At 34.4% G+C, this 12014-nt stretch overlaps 1 long non-coding RNA gene across 4 annotated transcripts in view; it reads right to left on the bottom strand.

The window, feature by feature from the left end:
* Nucleotides 1-12014, bottom strand: part of LOC141584316 (uncharacterized) — a 98292-nt gene that overhangs the window by 39249 nt on the left and 47029 nt on the right. For 3 of the 4 annotated variants that reach the window (XR_012517297.1, XR_012517299.1, XR_012517300.1), the window contains exon 6: nt 7630-7841. The exons of the other annotated variant lie outside the window; for it this stretch is intronic. This is a non-coding gene — a long non-coding RNA (uncharacterized LOC141584316). The remainder of the gene's footprint in view (nt 1-7629; nt 7842-12014) is intronic. 4 annotated transcript variants of the gene reach the window in all.

Here is a 12014-nt window from a genome sequence, read left to right as displayed (position 1 = left end):
GCAACAAACCACCATGGCACACATTTACCTGTGTAACAAACCTGCATATCCTGCATATGTATCCCAGAACTTACACTAAACTAAAATTAAATTTTAAAAAGACATCCATGCAGCCAACAAGCATATGAAAGAAAGCTTAACATCACTGATTATTAGAGAAATACAAATCAAAACCATCTCACACCAGTTAAAATGGCGATTACTAAAGAGTCAAAAAATTATAGATGCTGGCGAGGTTGTGAAGAAAAAGGAATGCTTATACTCTGTTGGTGGGATTATAAACTAGTTCACCATTGTTGAAAGCAGTGTGGTGTTCCTCAAAGACATGACAGCAGAACTACCATTCAATCCAGCAATCCCATTATTGGGTATATACCCAAAGGAATATAAATTGTTCTATTATAAAGACACATGCATTGTTCATTGCTGTGCTATTCACTATAGCGAAGACATGAAATCAACCTAAATAAACATCAGTGGTAGAGTGGATAAAGAAAATATGGTACATATACGCCATGGAATACTACGCAGCCATATAAAAGAATGAGATCATGTCCTCTGCAGGAACACAGATGGAGTTGGAGTCAATTCTCCTTAGCAAACTAACACAGCAACAGAAAACCAAATACAGAAAGAAACACAGAAAGAAACAAAAGACACTGGGGCCTATTAGAGGGTGGAGGGTGGGAGGGAGAAGATCTGGAAAAATATCTAATGGGTACTAGGCTTAATACCTGAGTTTCAAAATAATCTGTACAATAAACCTCCATGACACGAGTTTGCCTATAAAACAAACCTGTACATGTACCCCTGAACTTAAAAAAAGGAAAAATGAGTACTAAACTGCCATGTGCTTGTGTAAATGCTACCTTGAATTATTTCCTTATTGTTTTATTCATTTAATATAATTCAACAAAATTTACTGAACATCTTAGGTCAAGATACAGTAGTGCCTAGTGTCACTGCCCTCATGGAATGTACAACCTAGTGGAAGAAGCTTAAAAAATTAACAAGCAAATAATATGATTACAAATCACTATGTGTACAATGAAGTAAATAATAAGAACTAGGAGGAAGCATGTGAAGTAAATTATTTTACATGTTAGTTTCAGGGAAGTTCTCTCCAAGAGGTTATATTTAATTTGAAACCTGAAGAATAAGAAGGAGCTAGCTGTGCATAGTGTGTGCATGTGTGTATGTGTGTGTGTGTGTGTGTGTGTGTGTGTGTGTGTGAATGTTCCAAACAGAGAGACAAGTATAAAGCCCTAAGGTAGAAAGAAGCTAGGTAGACGTGTTTCTAGATGTTATGCCCTTAGGAACAACTTACAATTTTTTGTAGGTTACTCATATTTGATCTTTATAAAAGGTATCATCATGATAATAAATAATCTGAGTAGGAGCATGATCTTTTGAACATTTGGTGGAGATAGTAAAATATTTCACTTACAAAAATTCATTAAAGCTATGAATTTCTACAACTAAATGTGCATGTACAACATGATCTGAACTTTCACTCCACAATCATACAATCCTGAACCATAGGTAATTTGACATAATTACTTGATTTACATTGAAGGTCCACAGCACTAGCAATATCAGAAACATATTTCATGCTATATTTTACATTTCTATTTTGGGCATGTTGACCTAGTTTAAATTATAAAAACAAAGTCTAAATTGGTTCTTAATACACTACAGCCAAATTTTTTACCAGTTGATTCTTAGTTCCATGTTTTTCTCTTTGGATTTTGAAATGTTAAGACCTTTGCTCTTTTTCTTGGAGAGAAAGAAAATGTTTATAAGTTAAAATGTCAGAAGCCACTCTTCATGCCTTCAAGGCCTGGGATCAAAAACATCAGGATGGGAAGATTAAGAATAAACAAAAGTAGAAGCCAAATGAGATGTTCAGCAGAATTCTGAACAGGCACTTTTGCTCTTACTACAGTAACTGCTCTGCCCTCTCCTCGATTCTCTCCCTTACCACGTTTTTGCTGATCAACTTTGGCTACTGGACTCCTCTTGCTAGCTCTATTCCCCTCCTTACCCCCCAATAACTGTCTATTAGACCTCAGATTGCCTTTGATCCCTGGCTCTGGCTTCTGGATTTGCTCTGCACTTACGTTCATTTGGGTTCACCTTGACTCCTTTTGGTTTCTGACTCCCATTCCAGGGCACATTCTTGCTAGGTACCTGCATGCTGAGCTGCTTCCTGGCTCTTCCCTAACTACTCCCAGCCAATCCCAGAGTACAGACCAGAACATTAAAAAGAAGCAAACTTAATAATCAACCATTTTGGAGACAGGTGATGTGCTTAACACAGAAAAGAATCTTGGTTTTTAAAAAGTGTTTTCTGGCGAAAGCAAGGTCCGCAATGACTAAATTGTAAATAGTATGACTATGAACACTTGATAAGTGATTGAAAAAAACACTATTGTATTTCAGCAGGATTCTCTTGTCTGTTTGTATATATTTTGAACAAAAGAAAGATTTAGAATATAATAATTTTTGTCCTGTAATTCAACCCAAATGACAGAATGTGATAATCAAGTGAATAAGCATTATAGAAATATCCAAAATTAATGGCTGAAGTAATGTCTTAATATGTCAACTTCATTCATAGCCCAAGCCTTATTTATTTCAAAGTCAAATTTAAAGAACTCTGACTAATAATTATAAACTTCCTCAGAATATTTAAAAAAGACCTTTCCTTAAACATTTGGTTAGCTTTATCATTATTATTTGGTCAGCTGTTTTCCAGCATTAGTATTATGTATTGAATGGGACATGTTTATTTGTAACATCTCAGGCATGCAAAGTAAAATTCACTTCTATATTACTGATGCTGTAAACATTTTCACCTATCACAGGAGACATGCCACAGGAGGCATGGCCTTTATTGTAAGACAATGTATCATTAATATTGAGATGTACTTTAAATCCTTGAAATGGATAGCTTGTTTAGTATGTATTTTGTGCCATGCTATTTTTATTTAATGTTGCATAAATAATACATTATGATAGTATTAGTTATTCCTTACCTCATGTGACTTCTGCTACCAATAATTTTTAAAATGTAAATAATTGTGTATAGTTTTCTCTTTAAAAAAAACTCTAACTTCAATAAAACCTAAAAATTAAAACATATACCCTCCATTATTAGTTTTCAGAACTTTCACTATTCATTGATTTATTCAGCCATTTATTCACTAGACATTGACTGAAAGACTTCTATGTGCCAGGCACTACCATACAAGATACTGAGTACATGGATAAATAAGATGTGATTATGGGTTATATGCGTTATATGATTATTCTTTCAGTGAGCTCATAGTTTAGATGGTAAGTTAAACAATAATGCAAATAATTGGAATATAATATGAGAAAGCTTAAATATGGTTATTTATAAATTGCAGATTTGAAAGCCTTCTTTCTGTCTGCAGGACTTATTGAAAGCTACAGAAAGAAAATAAAATCTGGGCTGGATTTGAAGAATAAACAGAGATTGCAGAGGTAAGATGGTTTAGAAAGACCATTCAAGGAAGAAGCATCTATATTTGAGAAAGCTGGAATCTTATGAAGAGAGGCACTGAGGCACATGAATGCACAGGACATGTGGGTAACATTGAACAGTGCAGTGTGGCTGGAATGTGGGGAATACATCGGGGATTGTATGCAGATAGGATCATGGAAAAGGAGAGGGAAATAGCAAATTCATTTTTCCAGGGTCTAGAACTTGGTCTGAGAAGTGTAGAAATTTTATTGCAGTGATTTGATTAGTGTTTGTGTAAAATAAAGGGCAAAAAGGCAAGTGGGAGTGAGCACTATATAGGTAAGGAGATTTTCAAGACAGCTTAGACTTGGCATTATTTGTGATAGAGACAAAAGATTTAGTAAAAAGAGAGGGAGAGATGAATGACGTGAAAGGTGAAAGAAACAAGTCTACATAGTCTTCAAATCGGTTTCACACTCCTCCTTCCCACGAGAAAAGAAAACTTCATTTCTGGCTCCCTTGCTGTTAGGCAAGGTGATATGAGTAGTTCAGCCAATAAATTGTGAGTAAAAGTTTAATGTGTTTCTTCTGGGCTGAGGCAGTGAAAAACCCCTGTGTGATTTTTCAGTGTCTCCCTTTTCCTGCCATGGGAACCAAGGAGCGGGGTGTCATGTTGATGTGGGGAACCACAAGATCACAGTTGGCTGAATTCATGACACATAAAATCAAAGGCAGTTGCTCTGGAGAGGTAGCAAAAGCCACAGTGGATTTGGTGGAGGAAATAAATAAATATTTTATTAAGGCTTTAAATGTAGGTTTGATTTGTTTTGTTTTGTTTTGTTACTGCAACATAGCATCACTGACCCTGACCAAAACCAAAATTTAAAAGTCAATACTTAATGGTCATACAAGTCAAAGGAAGCAAAAGAAGATGGATTCAAGGTCATAAGGTAAGAGGCTTAGAGAGAAATAGGACTATTTCTTCTAAAGTACATAGGAAAGTTTAGGGAAGAACAACAATATAGGAAATTTTGGTGGCAAAAATGGAGAAGTTGAAGGCGTCTATTCATAATAGCCAATATAGTCCTGTGAAATTAGAAATTAAGTCTTCTGTCGAGAAGTTGAATGACAAGACTAAAGAAAGTAAAATTACAGAGCAGTCACTAAAGGGAGAGTTACTAAAAGGAATGGAAAGAGTCTGACAGAAGGAAAAGAACTACAGAGCAATGGTACCCACCCAGTGAGTCAGTAGCATTTAGAGTGGAGTCAGTCAACATGATTTAGTCATTTTCTACAGCAGTGATTGCTAGCCTGAGAGAAGGAGTACAAAAAACAAATACTTGTGCTCACAGTAGGGCTTACAAAACAAGTTACAATGAAGAGGCAATCTCTAGAAAATTAAGCAAGTTCAGGAACATGTAGTTAAAGTGATCAACAACCCAAATATGTGTAATCAATTTAAATAGGATGATACAGCAAACAATTCTAGAAGAAACTGGTGTTTTAATGAAATTAAAGGAAAAATTTAGCAGGACTATAAGTGTAAAAATGTTAAAAACAGGAGGTAATTCTTATATAATGCAGTGGTTGAGCAGATTGCCTCAGTTTTAATAGCAGTTCTGCCCCTTACTAGCTGTGAGGTATTAGGCAAGTAAGTCACTTTTTTTTTTTCTGTGCCTCACACTCCTCGCAAGAAATTTTAACCTACATCCAAGAGTTTTTGTAATGACTAAATGAGTCAAACACATAAGGCTGTTAGAATAGTGCCTGGCACAATGTGCTCTCATATAAGCTGTCCTAAAGGTCGGATTTACACAGTCATGGAGATGAATTTTGAGGTTTAACTGAGATGAAGACAGAAAGAAGTTAAGAAATTATAAGATGAGGATTTAGTGGATCTTCAGTGTGGGCCCTGCATATTCTCAAGATTCTGAGGAGAATCAAAAAGAAGATTGTGAGCCAGTGTGGCCTCAGTTGATACAGTGATATCATAAGTAATGACCATGAGGACAGAAAAGGAGAGGGCCATAACCATGGCATGAGCTTTAAGATCAATAATCTAGTCATCTAGACATGATTTCCACCCTTACAACTTGTCACTGAGACACAGAGGACATGAGAAAATGAATAGCGTCTCCTTTCAAGAGTTTTTAGGAAATTTTTTTCAAGAAAAAGTCATGCTTTAATCAACATAGAAAGGCCAAAAAGAATGAAAAAGATATAATTATGCAAAATCTGCAGATACATATAAACGAGGAGTCCTACAGGCACTTTGGGCAAGATTATTTATATAAGATCGGAATCAGTAAGGGCAGATGAAAGTATAAAAAGGTAAGACATTTCCTAAAAGGGCATGAAAAAGTATGCACCTTGAGCCATCATCATGGGTAAGAGATGAGGAGTTAATTTGCTTTTGATTTTTGTTTACCTCAAATTCATGTAGCCATTTTCTTTTCTACATCAACCATTAATAATTTTTTAAGAATGCGTGTATTCTTAGTTTTAATCAGAGCTGCTTACTGTAGGACTGTTATGTAAACAAAGAATAAATACATTTATCACATCTAAGATTACTGAGGAATAAATAATTCCAATGTTATTTAAACTATTACCAATCTCACAAAATGATATTGAGCTTGCTGATACATTTTATAAAGCTGGCATGTTAATACTAATGCCAGACAATAATAATAATGGAAAAATTAAGCAATAGTCCAATTTCACTTATTAATATAGATGCAAAATTCTTAATTAAAACTTAGCAAATAAAATCCAGCAGTGTATCAGCTGGATTTTATTTGCTGTATTACCTATTGTAGTTTATTGCAAAGATGGTGCCATATCAGAGCTCTTTCAAAAATGTAATTTATCATACAGGTATATTTATGGATTAAAGCCATATTAATAGATAATTAAAAGGCATTTGGTTAAATTCAGTGGCCATTCCTAAAAACTTCTAATGAAAAATATGACTAGATGGGAACCACCTAAATACGATAAATGCACTCACACAAAACCAAAAGCAAACATTATTCCAGTCATTAACCTAAGGCTTCATTTTAAAACTATTATATGGGAATTTGGTAACATGCCTGTATAAGTAATACCCACTCAAAACAGCAATGGTGTGGGTCTATACTGAAAATAATCTCTAGAATTACAAATGTAAAAAAAAAATCCACTTATAATAGTACAAAAGCATTAAAATATTTTTAAACACGTTTAATAAGAAAGGTATACAACCTATAGGATGAGAATCATAAAATTTTGTTGAAGGGCTACATCATGAGCTGAACAAATGGAAAGACATCCAGTTCTTGTATAGGAGGACTTAATACTACAAATATGTCATTTCTGCCTACATTGTTTTACATATTTAATGAAATTCCAATTAAAACCTCTTGGCTCTGAGAAAATTGGATTATTCTACATTTTATATGGAAGAATAAATGTTGAAGAGAAGCTAAGAAATGTATGAACATGAAAAATAATTATGAGAATCCTTGCCAGATATTAAAATATGTTATAAAGTCTGCATAATCAAAATGGTTAGATATTAGCATAGGAATAGACTAATTGATTAGTAGACCAGAACAAGAATTGCAGAATACATGGGAACTTAATGTAGGACAAAGGTGGTATTTCATTTCAAAGAGAAGAGGATGGTTTATTTAGTAAATTAGCATATTTCATTTGCATATTAGTAGCACAATTTTTTTTACAATTATTCAAAAAAATTAAAATTGAACAATTATCTCACATGATTTATAGAAATACTGCATTTGTCTTAAAAGTTAATAAAATAATAACATTTCCGAAATATAAAATTTAGATAATATATATAACCTACAAAGTAAGGATACTTTTTAAGGCAAGTTAGTATCCCAAAAATTATAAACAAAATACATGAACTACCCTGTACAAATGGTTAAGTGTTTTGTTTTATTTTTAATAGCAAAAATTACCTGTGCTTCTTAGGATGCATTCAGCTGCAAATACCAAGAAATCCATCTTACATAGGCTTAAAAAACCATGAGGGAATGTATGGGCTCACATTGCTATGTTCAGAGGCATGGTGCCCTTTGAAAGCAGCTTAACCCTGTGTCTTTATCCAATACATTTCTCAGTGATTCTCTCACCTTCGTTCAGTTTTTCGGATTGGCTTCCTTCTGAAGCCTGTATCAGGAAGGCTACAGTAGTTTTTCTGGATGTGACATCTATACTTGACGAAGGCCAAGAGAAAAAGAGCCAATTTTCTCCAATGGCCCACTCTTCAAAATGAGGAAAGCAGCTTTCAGCAGATTTCTTCTCACATCTCATTGGCTCCAACTGGCTGTATTTCTTAATCCCCCTGGGTAGGGAAATGAATTGATTGGCTTAGGTCTAGATGTATGTATAAACAAATTGTAAAAATATTTAGTTTTCTTCATGTGGGAGATTTTGTGTAATTTTTACTTTCTTCCTTATATCAAATTGAATTTTTAAAAATAAAATGCAAAATCACTATAATCAGAAAAATTATAAAGTTATTTTATTGTGGAAAAAAGTTATTTCATAATAATTGTGAGTTGGGGAGAGTATGAACTTATATATTGCTATATTGTTTCATTTTCATCTATGTCCTGGCAGGAAGCCTTCTTTTTAGAAATGTAATCACCTTTTTAAAAAGGTGATTTTTTAATATTATTTTTATGTTATATATTTGGTCCCCAAAATATTATGTTTGAAAGAAAATTATTCTGCAAAAATTTGTAACAAGTTTAATAATGTTTATTAAACATTATAATAATTATAAATAATTAAGTGAATAAGAAAAGTTTAATAAGTTATATAAATAATATTTCTTTAAACATATTTTTTAAACGTTTATTTATCAAACAGTTCAAGTAACGCTTACTGCCCATCAAACTTCTCTGCTTAGTCAGAATAATGAAATAATTGACAGACAGGCTGGAATTACATTTGTACCACAAGGGTTACATTTGTTTTATGCCCTTGAAACAGTAAGTTATGTCACTGTCCTCTGAATGAAGGAAACACAGTAGTACCTTTCCATGACATATCCAAGAAGAACTATGAACAAATTTTGGCGGTAGGCTGAGCATCTCAGCAGTGGGAACAGCAGAGGGGTACAGGGTGTCCCCACATTCACTTCCAGAACTTGGTCATCTCAATTTACTTGTGGTTCTTATTTAGATTCTCATAGCCCAGAAAATTCTGCCAGGGTTACTACACATAGTAGGCTATTTTTAGCATTGGGCCTGCCTGGGGAAACTAGAGAACTTGAACACTCATTGACAAGGAAGTAGAATCGAGCAAAGGCTTAAGACAGAAAGATGAGATCCTTTATCTTTTCCTCCTGTGATTTTGGCTGCTCATCATCGAGTTAGGAAGGTCTAAGAGATAACAAAGAGATAAAGTGCTGAGTAGAGAGAGACACAGCTGGGAAAAAGAAAGATAGTTGGTAGTGGGAAGGAGTATGAAACATTTTTCACATGGAGAGGAGGAAAAGCTATGGAATTGAGCTACTTAAACATAGAGAGGAAGTTGAGAGCAAAGAGGCTGTTTCTGGATAAGTTGATCAAGACCTGAAGTGAAAATCTTTTGACATTTTGAAAGAGTAGCTAAAAAAAAATTGGAAATTACTTATGATAATTTTCTAGCCATGTGATTTTAAGCAAAATCTTTCAACTCTCTGAGCCTCAGTTTTCTTATTTATAAAATTTGGGTGTTTAATACCTATCTCACAGAGTTATAATGAGGCTTAAAAAGTAAAATGTATAGAAAATACTCAACATGATGCCTAGAACATGGGAAACACTTATAAAAAGTGGCTATTTTTATTATGTTGTTTTACATTCCATGCTCTAAATAAAATTGCTCCAGTGTTCATAAAGAGGCAAAATAATAATAATAAACAGTATTGCAAATAGACATTCTAGCTCTTGCTCCTCATACACATACACTCATACAGAGGGAAATAAATTACAGATGTATTCTTGCTGGCATAACTCATGCACAAGGCAATGCTCAAGAGAGCTATTATACTACATCACTCGGACACTGTCCACCTTGGTTTTGCAGTTATTCAGTAAAAGGGGAAATCCCCTGAACTATCATGAACATGGGTTAAGTGTAGTATGAGTTTGAGGGCAGACAAAAGTAAATCAATTTATCTCGTTTAGACACTCTGTGCTAACTAAATGTAATAGATCCCAGGGGCAAAATTAGATAGAAGATAGGTAAATGCATCAGTATTAATATAATCAAAGAACAAGAAAAAGTAATGTAGTACATAAGGCCTCAATTTGACATGTAGCAAGGATTACTAATTAAACTTTAAAATAAGAAAATGTAAAATTAATATTAGAAAGACAATTGTGTGTTCTAAGCAAAAGCAAAATAACTCACAGGAGGTATTGCTGTACCGTCCACGATTTTAGACTATATGACTTCTAAAACCCTTTTAACTTTCAGTAAAAAGTAACATTATCATTTCTTTGCATCAAAAAACACCACAAATGTTATCTCTTTTAATGTTGCCTTTTCTTCAACTTGATTTTTTTCCTTTGGTTTCCCAGTGAAAAGCAATTGACACTAAAAGTCTTGGAATATGGTATTTCATAATTTGCATAACAAATATCAGCTCTGCTCTTCAAGATGACTGAGGTTATTTTTGATTTTACAGAATTTTATAAAATTTCATAATTCGTACTTAAAAATTGTCAGCAACTTTAATTTAAACATCTTATTTTTTATTCTTCCAGTTCTACACACACACACACACACACACACACACACACACACACACAACTTCTCAATGCAATCTAGAATCTTTGCTAATGTACAAGATTTTTTGTCTCCACTATCTTCTCTCTTTCTTTGCAATAGTATCCCGTGACTGTATTCTGAAACTAAGATGTACAGAAATAAGCTATAATTATTTTCCCATGTGACTTCTTGAGGGAAACCTCCAAGCAACTTAAAATTCTCCCACCATTTTTAGGTTTTAGGAATTGGGAGCTAGATGGATGGAAATTTTTTAAAAAATCTTCGTAGACAAAAGAAGTCTAAGAAGGGCTATTGCAGGATAAGTCCTTCAAAAAGTAGAATCTGAGATAGGGATTGGTGTGCAGAAAGTTTACTGGAGACTTCCTGGGATTAACACTTACGGGAGAAGGGAAGGAAGCAGGAGATAACCACGGAGAAGATGGGCTGTGATATAGTTGCTATAAGATTTCAGCTAGCTCCTGGGATTAGGCCAGCGTTTATTCTGGATATGAGACGCTTAAGGGAAGAAGCTAAAAATTGGGTAAGAAAGCTCTCTACAGCTCAGGTAAATTCTCAGAGAAAGCCAAAAGCTGGTAGATATCAGCAGGCAAAATGCCCGACTCCTGGGAGAGTAAGACCTGTAGTGGTAGAGTGTAATCTGGACAATGCAGAACAGCATCCACCGCAGAATATTGATGACAGATGTCATCCTTTGGTCACAGGCTGGCTGTTAATATGAGGTGGACTGAGAGTGGAGTTAACATTTGATTGGCTCTTCTCTCATATTCACATTCCTACACCCTTTACTTTCTGCCATTTAATCTGCAGATGTAGCACATAAGGCCCTAAGTTGATATGTAGCAAGGATTATTCATTAAACTTCAAAACAAGAAAATGTAAAATTACTATTAGAAAGATAATTGTGTGTTCTAAACAAAAGCAAAATAACTCACAGGAAGTATTGCTGCACTGTCCAGGATTTCAGACGCAACACTGTTGCATTGGCAGAAGGATGAAACAGCTAAGTCCAGAGAACAAAGGAATCAAGTCTTTACTTTTGAGTTTCAAAAATGTAGGCCTCAGCAAGACAAAATATTTGGAAAAACCAGGAAGTGTAAGATGAGAAAGCTTCTCAACCCCTCCCAGACTAGATAAAGATTCCTTGGGCTTTAGTGAGGAGAAAGGCGGAGTGAAAGTAAATAGCACATAGAGGCCTGCGGATTCCTATGCTGAGAGCATAGGAATGAACTCAGGACACTCAAGGAATTTACAGACCAGCAGGGAAAACACATTCAGCAAATAAATGCAATAAAGTAAATGGACTGATATGATATAACATACAGGAAGGGAGTATAAGCTAGTTGACAAATCTGGGAAAGGCTCACTAAAAAAAAAGAGATATTTAATTGGAAACTTGTAACATAAGCAGATATTGTGTAAAGGTAGAAGAAAGAGAAAAAGTGTTTCTGGGAAAAGGAATACATAGGCAAGCAGAGAGGAAGAAAATACGGTGTGTTTTAGAAATTAAGAGAAGTACAAGATGATTACTGGAACACAGAAAGAAGAGGAATGCTAGGAAAGGTGGGAAATTCGAGTTTGGTGATGGAATCAAAAAATTAAGACGTGAAGGTATTAGGAGGAACACTGAGAACATTTAAAAACAAATGGATGGGAGAGGTATTTAGGAGGTAGCATTGATGAGATTTGGTGATTAATTGCTGTAGAAACAATAAAGAGCTGTAGCAAATGGGAA

The sequence above is a fragment of the Saimiri boliviensis genome, chromosome 4 (assembly GCF_048565385.1).
Source record: "Saimiri boliviensis isolate mSaiBol1 chromosome 4, mSaiBol1.pri, whole genome shotgun sequence".
Taxonomy (NCBI): domain Eukaryota; kingdom Metazoa; phylum Chordata; class Mammalia; order Primates; family Cebidae; genus Saimiri; species Saimiri boliviensis.
The sequence above is the reverse complement of the archived record's forward strand: the minus strand, read 5'-3'. Positions and strand labels throughout refer to the sequence as shown.